This window comes from Capricornis sumatraensis, chromosome 6, assembly GCF_032405125.1.
Source record: "Capricornis sumatraensis isolate serow.1 chromosome 6, serow.2, whole genome shotgun sequence".
NCBI classification, from domain to species: domain Eukaryota; kingdom Metazoa; phylum Chordata; class Mammalia; order Artiodactyla; family Bovidae; genus Capricornis; species Capricornis sumatraensis.
The window spans coordinates 18,454,500-18,471,865 of record NC_091074.1 but is presented as its reverse complement, the minus strand read 5'-3'; the positions used below and the strand labels follow the sequence as shown (position 1 = coordinate 18,471,865).

At 47.6% G+C, this 17,366-nt stretch overlaps 1 protein-coding gene across 1 annotated transcript in view; it reads right to left on the bottom strand.

Annotated features, from left to right (window-relative positions):
• ZNF395 (zinc finger protein 395) overlaps positions 1-11,130 on the bottom strand; it is a 47,181-nt gene extending 36,051 nt beyond the window's left edge. The window contains exon 1 of the mRNA XM_068973869.1: positions 11,061-11,130. The gene's annotated coding sequence lies outside the window, so the exon portion shown is untranslated. The remainder of the gene's footprint in view (positions 1-11,060) is intronic.
• Between the last annotated feature and the right edge of the window lie 6,236 nt (positions 11,131-17,366).

Below are 17,366 nucleotides of genomic sequence, written 5' to 3'. Positions count from 1 at the left end.
AACACCAAAAAACCACTCTCTTGCCTAATACTGATTCTTTCAAATGCCAAAAGGCCGGCATGAATGGCCTAGTGACATAAATCTTGCGTTCTTCTCCAAAAGATGAGATAAACCTCTATTCTCCTTGCGGAATTTCTGAGAAACATTTGCTATGTGAGTTAGCCCTGACAGTGCTCCCAACAAAAGGAATCCAAAAAAAAAAAAAAATCTAAAAAAAAAGAAGGAATCCAAAAATATCAGCAAGAAAATCTAAAATGTTTAACCAGAGTGGATTCTAAATAAACCACATATTTAAGTAAAATTTAGGCAAAATTAAACTTCCACATGGAAGCAACAAATAAAAATGTGAAAACAAAAACATTTTTATTCAAATCACAAATTTACTGTCCAATATAAAATAACATTAACATATGCATCTCTGGAAAATCCCACCCAAAAGTTTATCTTCCTTGTCGTCACTATCACTAAATCCACAGAGCAGCCACAAGGTTCAGACTCATCCCTGGTGTCAGGATGGCATTTAATGTGCTGAGGGCCTCCCAGGTGACTCAAATGGTAAAGAATCAGCCTGCAATGCAGGTGACTTGGGTTCGAGGTTTGATCTCTGGGTCCAGAAGATCCCCAGAAGGAAATGGCAACCCACTCCAGTATTCTTCCTTGGCAAATTCCCATGGACAGAAGAGCCTGGAAGGCTACAGTCCATGGGGTCACAGAGTTGGATACGACTGAGTGACTGAGCTCAATAACAACAATAACCTGGTAATATAAATCTGCCTGGAAAACATGAGGAAGGAGGTAGCCAAGGACACTTTTAGGTCCTCCACAGCCAAGCAGAGGACCTCAGGAGTCAATTAAAGGCCCCCAGCTTGACTCATTCATTATACTGGACACAACTGCCCAACAAACACGTTAGTCTTCTGAATGTCAACCTGCTTCATTATTATTTGCCATCTCCACTCCACCTCTGTCTTCTTGCTTTTCCTAAAGACAAAATTCAATTTTCAGCAGTCCTGGCCACAAACTGACTCCTGAGCCGCCATTGAATAGTTCTCTTCCTCCTTTCTAAAATGACCCCAGCAGATTTCTTGAAAATGTTGGGACCCACTTATTAACATTTTCTAAAAAGCCTACAATGATGATGATGACCCTAGTACTGTACAATTAGAGGTATATCCCATATTTCACATTATCTTTCAGCTTTGACAAGTCACACAATAAACCTAAGAATTGGAAAGGACTTTGGAAGCCAGCCTAATTCTTGTTCTCTTCTACGGCACCCTTAATCCACAGCATTCAGCCCACATTGAATACCTCCAATGATGGGGAGCTCAATACTCCATGGGAAGACATTTCCATTGTTGGTCAGACCTGCCAGCTGGAAAATTCCTTTCCCGGGACTCCTCTGGTGGCCCAGCGGCTAAGACTCCACACTCCCAGTTCAGGGGTTTCATCCCTGGTCAGGGAACTAGATCCCACATCCCTAAGAGTTCAAATGTCGGAACTAAAGATCCCTCATGGCAACGAAGGCCAAAGATCCTGTGTGCCACAACTGAGGTCTGGCACAGCTAAATAAAAAAAATCAAATTTTTAAAAAATTCCTTTTCTGACAGAACTGAAATCTGGTCTCCCAGTCTTTATGGTTTAAAGGAACCTTAAAGCTCATCACCTTCAGTGTAATCATTCAACAGGTAAGGAATCATGTAAAGCAATCATTCTACAGAGGAAGAATCTGAAGCCGGAGAGGAGAAAGTAATTGTTCCGTCCACTGGTCATATTCTAACACCAGGAGCAGAGATGAAAAAGTCAATTACCATGAAAAGATCGGAAAGTACTACTGGGTGCCCACGCCCCTGAGTATACGCCTGTCAACGCTAATCCCACAGCATCCCAGGCTCCTTCCTGTGGGTGAAGTTTTCTTTGTTTGTGCTTCTTTAAAATCATAGCCCCACAGTGGTCCAAATGTCACAAGACCAGCAGAGGTCACTAAAACCAGGTCCTGGGATTGGACTGATGAATTTCTGATCCGGTTATGAATGAGATTTGAATTCTAAAATAGGGCTCGCCCAGTAGCTCAGATGGTAAAGAATCTGCCTGCCAAGGCAGCAGACCAGGGTTCGACTCCTGGGTTGGGAAGATCCCCTGGAGAAGGGAATGGCTACCCACTCCAGAATTCTTGCCTGGAGAATCCCATGGACAGAGGAGCCTTGCAGGCTACAGTCCATGGGGTCTCAAAGAGTCAGATGTGACTGAGCAACTAACACTAACTTCTAAAAAAAACCTTATGTCACTCAGGGCTCCCATTAAACTTGTGAACAACAGAACAATCTCCAACTTTTTCCCACGTGATCTGTCCCATCCTTGGCACCTGGAGGACCACTGGGGCTACGCTGTGCTTGTCTGTTTGACTGTTGGTCTCCCGCTTTCAATCAGATCATCAAATTCAGGTCAGAGACTGAGCCTTCGTTTGTGTCTCCAGTCAGTGCTTGACACATAGCAGGTAAATAACTCAAGATTAGTCACTGAATGAATCATCTGCCTTTACCCCATCCTGTCCCCGAATGATGAAATGTTTTTTAAAAATACACGTGTTCAGGAGAGTGAAGAGACAAACCACAGGCTGGGAGAAAATATTTGCAAAAGACACAACTGATAAAGGACTATTATCCATAATATACAAAGAACCCTTAACACTCAACAGTAAGAAAGCAAACAGCTCAATTTTAAAAAGCGAGCCAGAAACCTTAACAGATACCTCACCACAGACATAGAGGCAACCAAAAAAGCACATGAAAAGATGTGATCACAAGTCATTAGGGAAATGCAAATTAAAATGATACCATTACCCACCAATGAGAGTGGCCAAAATCCAGATAACTGACAACGCCAAATGCTGGTGAGGACACAGAGCAACAGGAACTCTCGTTTATTGCTGGTGGGAATGCAAAGCGGTGCAGCCACTTTGGAAAAGTTTGGTGGTTTCTTCCAAAACTAAACACTCTCTTACCATAAGATTCAGCAGTTGCATTCCCTGGTATTTATCCAAAGGAGCTGAAAAATTACATCCACATAAAAACCTGCACACAGATGTTTACAGCAGCTTCATTCATAATGACCGCCCATACTTGGAAGCAACCAAGGTGAATGGATAAATACACTGTGCTACATCCAGATAATGGGATATTATTCAGTGCTAAAAAGAAATGCTGAGAAGAATTATACTACCAAGCCAGGAAAGGACACGGAGGAAGATTAGATGCGTATTATCGAGTGACACAAGCCAGTCTGAAAAGACAACACACTGTACAATTCCGATGATATAACATTCTAGAAAAAGCAAAACTGTGGAGCCAGTAAAAATAACAGGGGCTACCTGGGGTTAGGGAGAGGGACGGATGAATAGGCAGAGCACAGAGGATTTTAGGGCAGTGAAAATACTCTATATGATACTGTAACAGTGGATACATTTGTCCAAAATAAGAATATCCTAATATAAACTATGGATTGGGGTGATTAGTAATGGTCAGCGTAGGTTCATCAGTTACAACAAATGTACCATCTGGTAGGGGCTGTTGATGGCTGGAGAGGCTGTGCATGTGAGGGGCAGGAAGTATGTGGGAAATTTCTGTATCTTCCTCTCAATTTTGCTGTGAATATAAAACTGCTCAAGAAAATAAAGTATTTTTAAAAAAATATATGGTAGTGTTTTTCCCACTGTGACATACATACACCCTATAAAAAATATAAATAGCTAACTTAAAACATTAAAAAAACAGTCACTCAGCTCATCTATCTAGAAGTAACCAATATTAATATTTTGGAATTAGAATTATTGGAATATTTCCTTCCAGTAATTTTCTACGCACTTTTTTGAGATTTGAAATCATAGGGGCTTCCTGGTGGCTCAGTGGCAAAGAATCTGCCTGCCAATGCATGAAACACAGGTTCGATCCCTGATCCAGGAGGATCCCACATGCCTTGTAGCAACTAAACCCGTGTGCCACAACTATTGAGGTTACGTTCTGCACCTGCTGAAGCCTGCATACCCTTAGAGCCCGTGCTACACAACACGAGAAGCTGCCACAATGAGAAGCCCGCACACCACAACTGCAGAGGAGACCCCGCTCGTCGCAGTGAGAGAAAAGCCCTCGAGTAGCAACGAAGACCCAGCACACCCAGAATAAATAAAACTATTCTCAAAAACTCAAAAAGATTTGAAATCATACTGTAGATGCTCCCTAACTTTTCGCAGAAACATCTGTCCATGTTATTTTAAAATATTCCTAACCATGATTTTTTAACGGCATAATATTCCATTATGAAGACACATCCATCAGAATCACTTATGGATTACTTCCTGCCCAGTCACTCTACTGGATATTTATGTTGTTTCCAATTTTTCATTACAGTTTAAGAAAAAAAAACTCTAAATAATCTCTGTGTACAAAGCACCATGTACACTTGTGATGTGGTCTCCAGGAGGGGGATTATCTTACTATAAGCATTACAATTCAAATTTTAAAAACTACATCAGGGTTTACATTTATCACTTATGGAATTTCTTTTTAAAATTTGAGCCCTCATTCTGTATATCTCTGAATCTTGGGTTATCTACTAACTAAGCAATTCCTCCCACTTCTACACTGTCAACAATGCTGACAAATATACCTTCTGTATCTTCATGCACAACGATGGAAAAAAAATGTTGAACAGCTCAACACCAAGAATAGAACCCTATGGCACTCATTTTTAGACCCCTTTCCAGGCTGACTCAGTGCCACTAACTAACAGTTTTTGCATACAACTGTCAAATTAAATTAATACCACCACCCAGCCCACATTCCACCACTTATTTAATATGGACCATCCTACCTAAAGAAACTGATAAATACTTTACTAAAGCCAAAGTGTACCATAGCTAACGCATGGCTTCTCTGATGTAGTAACCAAACCGTTATATAAAACAGGAAATGGGGGACTTCCCGGGTGGTCCAGTGGTTAAGAATCCGCCTTCTGACACAGGGAATTCGGGTTCCAGCCCTGCTTGGGGAGCTAAGACCCCACATGCCGTAACTGGAGGAGCCCTCCACTGCAGCTACTGAGCCCACAGGCGTTCTGGAGCCCACACAATGCAATGAAAGACTCTGTGTTGCAACTGAGATCTAACGTGGCCAGTAAATAAATAAAATGCAGATATAAAGTGAAAGAGGGGCACTGGACACTTATTTTTAAAAAAGCAGGAAATGGGTTTTAATTTGATATGATTCGGCTGACTTCTGGTTATCCTTGCATCCTATGGTCACATATTTTTAAGCAATTTGGCAAAAAGTATTTCAGTTTCAACTCTGTTTTTTTTTTACAAAGACTATATTTTAGGGGCTTCCCTGGTGGCTCAGTGGTAAAGAATCCACCTGCTAAGGCAGGAAACACGGGTTCAATCCCTGGGTGTGGAAGATCCCACATGGGGCGGAGCAGCTAAGCCCATGCTCCACAGCTACTGAGCCTGCGCTCTGGAGCCTGGGAGCCTTGACTGCTGAGACCACACGCAGCAACTACTGAAGCCCACTCGTCCTACGGCCCTCACTCCCCAGCCAGAGAAGCCACCACAATGAGGAGCCTGAGCACCACGGCTACAGAGTAGCCCCCGCTCGCTCAAACTAGAGGAAAGCCCAGCAACAAAGACTCAATACAGCCCCAATAAATAAATAACTTTTTTAAAAAAAACTGTATTTTTAAATAGTCAGGCTGCACATCTGTAAAAAGCAGAGTGGTTCTTGTTCAGTGCCTGTCACCTGTAGCTTCCCCCAGGGAAGGACTATCAATCATGGGTGGTTATGGACCCCCTAGTTTTCTAGGAGTCATTTGCATTCATACCCGGTCTTGAACCAATTATGACATGGTCATTACGCATTCTGGATTATCAGTCTCTGGATCCCGGAAGCCCACCTCTGAGACCACCCTAGGAAGGATCTAAGAGAAGAAATGAGACCGTCTCCTTGCCATTCCCTTATTATTCACTCACAGAACCAAAGCCCCTGAGGACCTAATGTCAAACGGCACTTGGCAGTTGTGACTCACATCTCACCAAATTATTACCTCAACATGGTTCCCAGAAAGTACGTGCCACGAGTCACCATCTAACCAGGCCAGCCAGAAGTGGAAAGCGGGAGGACTAAGAGATCCTGGGGGTCACTAGAAACCGGCCTCACCAGAGAATACAGTCCAAGGCCATCTCTGATTAGTACCATTCCAATCATCAGGAAAATATTTCACAGTGCCAGCCGGCAGCAACTCAGAAAAGACTACTGACAAGCCTCCAACAAGTCATCTGCACACAAAGCTCTCAAATTCAGTGTCACACTCCTACCGAATCCTCCGACAGCAATCCCAAATTCCCTCCTTGGCCTCTGAGTCTCGGAAACTCAGGTCACAAACCCAAAGGCCTGCAGAGCTGAGCAGGGAACTGGTATCAACTGGATTAAAGCAGCGGAGAGCAGGGGAACCTGAATATCTGTGGACCCACCCCCCCAGGGTGGTGCTGTCTCCCATCTCCAGGGGGCAGCCACCACTCAGTTGCACAGGCCGGCCTGATCTGACTTTTTATGAGAGTTCCAACTTCAGAGGTTTTTCTGGACTGCTCCTGATTTTTGAAAACCTCTGTGTGGCAGAAAACCTCCCAGGGACAACCCCAGTCTGCAAACTGAACACATTCTTCAGGCCTCCTGTTTACAACCCCTCCACTACCCTTTGATCCTAACCAACCTTTCCAGTCTGACTGCTCCCTCCTCTCTCACAAGGATCTCTTCTGCACACTGTGTACACCCCTAACCCCTGGCCATGGGCCCCCACCTGTGCAGCATCATAGTGATAAACCCCCCACCTGTGAGGCACCATGAAATACCACAAAGGAATCACCCCAGACTTCCTTCCCTATTTCAGAAGTTTTTTCCAAGTCACACAAGCATAGCTCCTTCCCTTGTACCCTGTGGCTACTTATTTTTCATCTTGGCATTTCATCACCTTGCCTTGCTCCTTAATCACAGGCGGACCTTATCTCTCATGGAGCCTGTAAACGTTCAGTCCCTTCCTCATGCTTCCTTCCACCTTCAGCACTAATCAGGGGCGCTCTGCACAGAAGCAGTTTACTCAGTTTACTCAATACTTCTTCGATGTGAAAATGCTCTTTCACTGTTTTCCTAACTGTGGGTTATGATCCATTATGGGCTCGTTAAGTTGACTTGGTGGAAGACAATAAACATTTGTAAATGAAAAATAATGGAATAGAAAATAAAAGTATCAGGATTGAGATTGACATGTACACACTGTGCTGTGCTGTGCTGAGTTGTGTCCGACTCTCTGCGACCCCATGGACTGCAGCCCACCAGGCTCCACTGTCCACAGGATTTCCCAGGCAAGAATACTGGAGTGGGTTGCCATTTCCTCCTCCAGGGAATCTTCCCGAGCCAGGGATCAAACTCGTGTTTCCTCTGTCTCCTGCGTTGTAGGTGGATTCTTTAGCCACTGAGCCGTCAGGAACTAACAAGGAGCTACCGTATAGCACAGGGACCTCTACGCAACACTGTAATGATCTATATGGGAAAAGGATCTAAAACAGAGTGGATGTATGTACATGAATAACTGATTCACTCTGCTGTACACCTGAAACACAACACTGTAAATCAACTACACTCCAATAAAAATTCATTAAATAAAAATATCAGAGGAGATTGCACCAAGCAAAAGAGGTAGTACTCATGAACTTAAATTAGGTTTTTACATACATGATTGGGTGTACTAGTTCATGGTGTAAATTTTATTTCTTAATGTAGGTCATGGTTGAAACAGTGTAGAAAACACTGTTCTGTAATCAGTAGATTAGTTCCACCAGGGCTCCATGCAACCTTTTTTTTTTTTTTTGACAGTCATATATTCCCTAAAAAGAAAAAAAAAAAATCTGATGGCCACCTCTCCCCATATGAGCCTGTCTGCCCTGCTAATTCATTGATCCTGCATCCAGAGGAAGAGGGAGACTAAGTAGCTGCAATGACATTGCCACTCATTCTGCAACTCTGTGCAATCATATCCTTCAAATTCATCAGCCCTGGGATGTTGCAAGTTGAGGCTTGGGGAATTTGTTCAGTAAATCACCCTTGCTCAGCCTTGCAAAAGGAAAGCAGAATTCAGAGCTCAGGAGAAGCACCCTCTGCAGACAGACAGGCAAGTGGCTGGCTTCCTGGGACCTGGCTAGGGCTCCGGTTAGGAGGAACCTGGCCCTGGAAAAGGCACTATCCCAAATTTGGGCCCCAAATTTCCTCCTTCCTCTTTTAGATCGTCTGGCTGTCCCCTCGTCTTGTTGCTTCCCCCATGCTCACCTGCAGTGAGACACCAGGACTAGACAAGATCTCTGTGGAGAGCAAAACTCAGCATGTTTCAAAGTCCAGCAATTTATGTGGTTAGTGAATTCCATTCTAGTTCCTGCCATTCTCCAATCCCTCCCTCCCAATTAGAAGAAAAAGTGTCCCATATTCCTTGGAGCCTCAATTCCTCCGAGCTGCTTTGCTCACTTCAGGTTCAGGACCAGGTGATGTCATCTGGATGGCAAGGCAGAACAAAGCCTTCCAACTCACACCCCAGATCCCCTCACCAACAACCTCTACTGCACCCCCTATGACCAAGAAGACACTCATCAGAGTGCCTTCCATCCCCCGGCTCCGGCAGCCTTTCCCACCCTATACACCCTGGTTTCCCACCAATCTCAGGGCTGCAGTTGCTAGCAGGACACCTATGTTTCAACTTCTTACCAAACAAAAGAAACTTCTCTGCAGAGTATCAATTACTTCTCTCCAAAACACACATTTCCGATTTCTTGAGTTACCAAGCACAGCAGCTCCAAGGCCCTGGCGTGTAATCAATTTCCACAAAGAATTAATTTGCATTCATCTCCTCCTTCACCCTGCCCCTGTCAATAGATTATTTAAACCGTAATGCTTCTAAAACTCATCCACTTTTGCATTTCCAGTTATCCCAGTCCAAATCCTGGGCATTCCACAACTGTAACAGCCTACTGATTTGTTTCATAACATAACTTTTCAAAGTGCTTCCCTGGTGGCTCAGCAGCAGAGAATCCGCCTGCCAATGCAGGAGACTCGGGTCAACACCGGTTTGATCCCTGGGTCAGGAAGGTCCCCTGGAGGAGGAAATGGCAACCTATTCCAGTATTCTAGCCTGGAAAATCTCATGGACTGAGGAGCCTGGAGGGCTACAGTACACAGGATCGCCAAGAGTCAGGCTAAACAACATTACTTTTCAAAATCTTTCCAAAGACCCTCTCGTGACATCACCCTGGCTCAGAAACCTTGACGGTCTCCCCAGCACACACAGAGTAAACTGCAATCCCTCAGCCTGGCCTTCTAGGATGTTCACAACCTCAATCATCGTCCTTCCCCATCTTTACTCCTCCTGCTCAAGAAACATCCCCTGGTCTGACCAAGGACATCTCCTGTCTCTCAGGAAAAGTCATGTCCGTTTGCACCTTGTGGCCCACCTCAAGGGTCTCCGGGAAAACAGTTCTGTGATTCCTACCCTATTCCTTCTCTGAACTCCACCAGCACCTATTCTACACTTTGCAGCTTGACAGGTAATGGTGCCCTATCTTGAGGCCTTATTTCCCATGCTCAAGTCTTTCTGTCTCTCCCCAGAGATGATAAACCCTGGAGGAAATCATCTCCTGTATCTCTTACATCCTCCTCATTGAATAGCTGTCTGAACCTCTTCTCCTCCCATATGCAACCCCTTTCTGACCTCTCATACCTGTTACTTCTTCCTCCCCTACCTCTGGCCTTTGCCAGAGTTATTTTCCATGTGCATAACTGATTTCATAACTTAGGACTCCAAGTCCAGTCCCCAGCTCTGACCTTGCCTTTGACAGTCCCCCTGCCCCCTAGCATTTAGTCACTCAGGCAGTCAGAGTACATTAATTTGAACTTGAGCTCTCAAATCACTTCCACCTTTCCTTGGGTGCTCTCTCCCAGACAGCCTGGCATGGTGCTGAGAAGGCCTGCAGTCCCCCAAAGGTACCTGTGGAATTGAACTTAATTGCTGTTTTCTGGTGTTTCCAGAGTCCTGAGACCCGGAATCTCTGTTTACACAAAACCTTAGGAGGATGTCAAAAAGGCCTTGGATACCTGTTGATCACTCACTTGCAGGCAAAGTGCACCATACGGGGTGTAAAGAAGGGGTCGGTGGCCTGCAGGTAACCCCTGCACCTGGCTGCCTGACATCTGGGGAACACTCGCCTGCGGGACGCTCTCCAAAGTCACCGGGCATTGGCCAAGGCCGCCTGAAACCAAGAGGCAACGGAGCCTCCTGGTCCCCTGGCAGGTGGGCGTCTTTAGATTTCTGAGTCCGTCCTAAAGTGAAGGCGCCGAGCCCCGAACTCCCAGGCAGGGAAGAAAACGCTGCCTTGGAAACTGTTTGCACATGACAAACTCCCCGTCCAGGCCCCCACAAGCCCACAGTGCCTGCGCCCGGGGCTGCCGGCGAGGAGAGACAGGGTGAAGGCGCGCAGAAGGAAGTAGGGGGGTGGACAGAAGGGCAGAAGTGGACCGGGAGGGTGGGGGCCAGCCCCCGAGGTGGAGGGTGTGTCGCGCCGCGCGTCCCGGAGCCCGGCACTCGCCCGCCCGGCCGCTCGGCGGAGCGGGCAGGAACGCGCGGGGCGCCGGAACGACTGGGCCGGCCGCCCAGCCGGAAAGGGTCAGGGAAGGGGCAGGTCACCCTCCGGCGGAGAGGCGACTCCGGACCGGCGCTCAAAGTTGGGGAGGGGATTCCTTGGCGAGCGTGATAAACAAGGCAGCTCACGGGAGGGAGGGAGGGCGCGCAGCCACCCCCCTCCCGGCCGGCGCGGCCACTGCCGCAGCGCCCCCGTGCCCCGACCGGCCGCTGCCCCGGCGGCGCCCGCCTCCCGGCCCTCCGGCCCGGCCCCCGCGGGCGTGCAGAGCGTGGGAAGTTCCCGGGCCGCCCCCAGTCCCCGGGCTGCAGCGCCGCGAGGTCCTCGCGCAGCTCACCTCGCCCCGCCACGAGTGGCGGCACGGGCCGGGCAGCTCCCCCTCGGACAGCTCGTCTCGGTTCGCGGCTGCGGCTGCCGCGGCCCCCGCCCGCCCGGCGCGGCCCACCGCCCCGCTCCGCTGCGGCCGCCCGCCCGCCGAGGCTCCGTTCGCGCCCACCTGGCCGGCCTGCCCTCCCTCTCCGGGACACTGCGCTCACGTACGCGGCCGCGGCCACAACCCGGCCCGGATTCCCAGCCCGGGAAGGGAGCGGAGGCGCGCGCCAGCCAGCGAGCGCGGGGGCCAGGCTGGAGACACACCCCCTAGCCGCCCTCCCCGCGCGCGCACCCCGCCCCCGGCGCCGCGCGCGCCCGCCGCCGCGCGCCTCTCGCCGGCCGCAAGCGCCCGCGCCCCGCGCCCCCACACCCACGCCGCGCGCCCGGCGTGCACACTCCGGCCGCCAGTAGACAGTGGGTGCTCAATAAGTGCCCGAGCGACTCCTCGCGCACATGCGCCCTTGAACCTGACCGAGTGGTGACGCCCCCGCCTCCCCCCACCACCACCCCCAAATCCGACCCGGCGGCTGCAGCCCCGAACCAAACTTGAGTGTTTGCCTGTTTTCACTTGAACCGCCACCGAGCCAAAGTTTCTCGCTGTTGTTTTTCCAGGCCGGGCTCTGGGACCGGCTTCACCGAGACAGGCCGAGCTTGCCCCAGGGCGGGAAAGGCCGCCATCAGGCTCCGGGCGCCACCGACGGACGCTGGGCGGGGGCAATGGAGACCCAGGCCGCGCGGCCCCGGCCCGCCGCGCGAGAACGAAAGGCCGGAGGGAGTGAAGATTGCAGCCAACCTTTCCATCTTCCTTTGCTTTAACGTTTTCTTCTCCATTTTATGACATTTTACTCGAGCTCACTCGTTTGTAGTTGTAAAGTGAGGCGTTATTTACTGTTTCTGGAATTAACAGGAGAGAAAGTTAACTATTAGCTTTCAGCCCTTATGTAAACAATACCAGTTGCTTTTGGCACCGTTAGGCTCTGGCTTTTGTATAATTTGTAACGAAGAGAATTGAAGCTGTTCCATTGTGTTGCTCTGTGTTTTTCAGAGATAAGACCAAGAGCCACAACGGTAGTGAAGGGCCCTAGGGCCTGTATGCATGGGCATATAGATTCATAGTCAAATAAATTTAAAGGGTAGAAGAAACCAATCCCCTCCCCCAAAAAGTTTTAAAATATTTTTGGACTTACTTATTGAGTTTGCAGTCAGTTCACCTTCAACTTGAAGTGTACTGTTTTTCTTGCAGTGAGACGGTGGGGAGTGTGCAGGAAAGGACTAGAGGCTTTGCAATCAGACGGGCCTGGTTTGCGATCCTGATTTTATTGTCGAACTAGTTTTATGCTTTTCAGCAGGTTCTTTTCTCTATCTGAACCTCAGTTTCTTTATCTGTAAGATGAAATAAAAAACATGGGTACAGTGCCTAGCTCACACCAAAGAAACACTAAATATTCTTTCCCTTCCCTCATGGTCCACCATTTGTTAACATAAGAAAAATCTCCTTTAAAAAACTCCAAAGTCCCTAAAGGATATCAGTGCTCAACTAGGGGTGACTTTTGCCCCCAAGAGACATTTTGGCAATGTCTGGAAGTATTTTTGATTGTCACAACTGGGAGTAGTGGTGCTCCCAGCATCTAAACAGGTATAGGGCAATGGTGCTGCTAAATATCCTGCAAGGCACAGGACGGCCCCACACCACAAAGAATTACCTGGTCTAAATTGTCAATAGTGACACTGTTGAAAGATCCTGCTATAGGCTAATTCGGCCATCAAACAAAGACTGGTTCCCCCTTTTCCTTCTTATCCTCAAGGAAACATTCTTGTTTTGCATTCAAAAGAACAGAAAGCAAAGCATTTGGGGGATCACAGCAATGATATGAATATGCAAAACCTCCCCTTAATGGGAAAATGCAGATTTGAATTTTACTTTTTATTATTAAAGGAATATTCTACTTCATTAACAACCAATGTGTGCATCCTTATTATTAAGGTATCTTGTGATGTATTATGTATTACTACCGTTCACGAATGTACTTCCCAGGTGGCACCTGTGGTAAAGAACCCCCCTACTAATGTAGGAGACTCAGGTTCGATTCCTGGGTCGGGAAGATCCCCTGGAGGAGGGCATGGCAACCAACTCTAGTATTCTTGCCTGGAGAATCCCTTGGATAGAGGAGCCTGGCGGGCTACAGTTCATAGGGTCACACAGAGTTGGACACGAAGCCACTTAGCACACATACACAGTTCATGAATAGCTTTCGGTTCTGTTTCCCTTTCTCTTCAGACCATAGGTGCTTACTGGCTTCTGCAGATTCACCTCTCTGCCAAGTCCCTCACCGATCCTGACATTTGTAAAATAGTCCCTGCCCCCAAGGGACATCCAGCATAGTTGGAAGTAAATGAATGTACTTGCAATAATTAAGGAAAAATACAAGATAGCATATAATTAAGCTTTAATTGCAGCACCCAGACCAAGGTAGTGAGGAAACTGAGTCCAGCAACACCAGGTGCTACCTGGCTGAGGTGTTCTGCCAATGTTTGTTGAATGAACTGAAATAGTGAACACTTTTGACACCAGATAGGACTCCAGGTAAATTCTATTCCAGTCTTTTTAAACTGCTACCCTTTATAAAGGGATGTCGGTGCCTAGCTGTGAGTTTATTTTTCTTAAAACATCCAGTTCAAACTTGTAACCCAACCTATATATTTCTGAAAATGATTGAACTTTAATAAAACGGAAACAATCATTCATTTGACAGCCATGTCAGTGCCGGCTGTGTGCAGTGTGAGCCACCAGTCTCTAAATTTGCACAGAACCCAGAACTTGTTCTGTTTGAGACAGGCCATCCAAAGGCATGTGCTCTCTTACTGCATATACTGAATGAATATCCCCTTTGACTGCAGGTATGTACTTGTCAGTATGCATTCCAGAGTTCTGCACATTAATACAGACTCTGAACTTTCCCTCACAAACATCCATTCCCAAACACATACCCAGCACTCGGTCTCCTGGCCCAGTCCTGAACACACCCCATAGCACACCAGACACAAAGCAGGATGTGCTTAGAAAGATTATAACTGGTTGGTTTCCAATCTTGGCTCCCTCCCCTAACCCCAACCACCAGCGGTACCCCCAAAGTAGAGCTTACCCTCCCTGGAGGCTGTCGCATCTGAGAACTGCCCTTCACCTTGCTTTCTCCCAAAGCCTGACCCCCTATTAAAATGTAGGCACCTGGGGACATCCCTGGAGGTCCAGTGGTTCAGAACCCACCTGCCAATACAGGGGACATGGTTTGATTCCTTGAACCTGGTCCGGGACGTTTCCACATGCCTTGGGGCAACTAAGCCCAAGCACCACAACTACTGAACTCTGGTCTAGGCCTGTACTCTACATCAGAAGCCCCCACAATGAGAAGCCCAAGCACCGCAGCTGGAGAGCAGTCCCACTCACCACCACTAGAGAAAAGCCACTCACAGCAACTAAGACCCAGTGCAGTCAAAACTAAACAAACACAACAAGAAAACCTTAAAAAAAAAAAAAGTCATCTGGTAGCTCCTCCCCTTCAAAGTCATTAGCTTCTCAGAGCTGTTAGAACTGTGCCTGTGCTCAACCACGTCCTACTCTCTGTGACCCCGTGGGCTGTAGCCCTCCAGGCTCCTCTGCCCATGGGATTTCCCAGGCAAGAACACTGGAGTGGGTTGCCATTTCCTCCTCCAGGGGATCTTTCTGACCCAGGGATCAAACCCAAGTCTCTTGTATTGGCAAGTGGATTCTTTACCACTCCTTAAGCTGAGGTTCAGCAAAGCAGACTCAGGACTTGTCTCTTATTTCTCATATTATATGGACACATTCATAGGAGATTTTCAGGGTGAATCTGAAATTGCCACTGTCTCCCATCACCTGATGACTGTTTCCAGGCTTGCCTCCCTCCAGTCCATGCTTTTACACCAGCCTCTTTCCTCTGCTCCAGACTCCTCAAAGGCTTCCTGTAGCTTTTATAATAAAGTCCCAGCATTGCTCATTAAGATCCTTCCTGGTGGGGCTCTTAATTAGTTCTCCAGCCACTAGTTGCCTCTCTCTGCCTCCACCCCCTTCGCTCTGCACTGTATACATACTAAACTGAACTTCTGTCCTCTGCCTGAACAGACTTTCTCGTTGCTTGACCCAAGCTGTTTTCTCCGCCTCGAATACTCTCCATCCGTCTCTCTCATCTCTTTATCTTACTATTCCTGCCCATTCTTCAGGAGTCAGCTTAGACAGCACTTTCTCTGGCCTCCCCAAGGCTGGATTACCTGCCTGTCCTTTAACTCCAGTAGCACCTCTACTCATCCCACCTTACCGTCAACGCTGCATCATTCCAAAATCTCCATTCCCTTGTCCTAATCTCCCACAAGTCTGAACATTCTAGGGACTTCTCTGGCAGTGGCTAAGACTCCATGTTCCCAATGCAGGGAGCCTGAGTTTGATCCCTGGTCAGGGAACTAGATCCCACATGCCATGACTAAGAGTTTGCATGCTGCAACAAAGATTGACGGTTCCATGTACCGTAACGAAGACCCAGGACAGCCAAATAAATTAAAATATATATTTTAAAGTACTGAACATTCTATGCAGACAAGGAGTGTGTCTTGTCTCCATGCCACACCCAGCATTTGGCAGAGTACCTGACATGAGGTGGGCACCTGATAAACACTGGTGAATAATGAGTTGCTTGTTGAACTTTGGGGAGTGACTAGAGCTTTTCCATCCATAGTCCAGGCAATTACTAGTTGGAAGCATGCCTCAGATGCCCAGAAGATGTCAGGGCTGGTGAAGACTTTCTAATCATTTATTAATATTTGGAACAGGATGCAGCCTATGGAATGAACTCAGTTTTGGGGTTCCACCTGAGCCTCATTTGATACTGAACCTGGATTCTTGAACACCAGTGATCTACTTGACACCTCCACTTGGATGTCAGATAGTATCTCAAAGGTCCATGTCCAAAGTCAGACTTCTAATTTCACTCCCAATTGGCTTCTCCCCATTCCAGTAAGTGGCAATTCCATCCTTCTAGTTGCTTAGGAAACAAGGAGACAAGCAAAACCTTGGAGGCCTTTCTTTAATCCTTAACTCCTTTTATTTTCTTATACTCCACATCAAACCCACCAGAAAATCACTGAAATATATCCAGAATCCATTACATTTCTCCATTTCCAGCCCTCTTTCCCTAGCTGGACCGCCATCTTCCTGAGCTGGATTTCCAAAACAGACTCCTATCCACATTGGCAAGCAGATTCCCAACCACTGGATCACCAGGGAAGTCCTCTCCTTGCTTTTTACGTTGCCTCTCTACGCTCTACTCAGCACCACAGCAACCAAAGTGATCCTTTTAAAACCTAAGTCATATTACTATTCTGCTCAGAACCTCCAACTGCTTCCCACTTACCTCACTACAAGGTCTCCAGTCAACTCTCTGGCCCCAAAACCTAGCACGCTTCCCTGGCTCTCCCAATGCCAGCCACACTAGCCCCCTTGCCCTTCATTAGACCGACTTCCAACTCAGCCTTTTCAAAGCTATTCCTTTGGGCTGGACAGATCTTCCTCCAGGTATCCACATGGGCAGCGCTGGCACTTGACTCAGGTCCCTGCTCAAAAGCACTCTAATGGGAAAGACATTCCCCCCCTCACCTATCTAAAGTAGCACCACCCAACCATCCCTTGGCCTAGCTTTATTTTCCCCCTTAGCACTTATCACCACCTGACAGGCTGTCTCCATTCATCGACTGTAAGTTCAAGGATAGTAGAGACTGTCGTTTTGTTTATGTATCCCCAGCTTCTAGAACAGTGTCTACCATATTGTAGGCATTCAGGAAATAATCACAGGACTTCCCTGGTGGCACAGTGGTAAAGAATCCGTCTGCCAGGGCAGGGGACATAGGTTTGATCCCTGATCCTAGAAGATTCCACATACTGAGGAGCAGTTAAGCCCATGAGTCACAACTACAGAGCCTGTGCTCTAAAGCTCTCAAGCTGCAACTACTGAGCCTGCATGCTACAATCACTGAAGTCTGCATTCTCCAGGGCCTGAGAGCCACAACTAATGAGACCCTGTGTCAAAACTACTGAAGCTGTGCACCCTAGAGCCTGTGCTTTGCAACAAGAGCACTCACCACAATGAGAAGCCCATGCTCAGCAACTAGAGAGTAGCCCCTGCTCACCACAACTAAAAAGTCCAAGCGCAGCAACGAAGACCCAGCACAACCAAAAATAAGATAAATCAATAAATGATTTGTT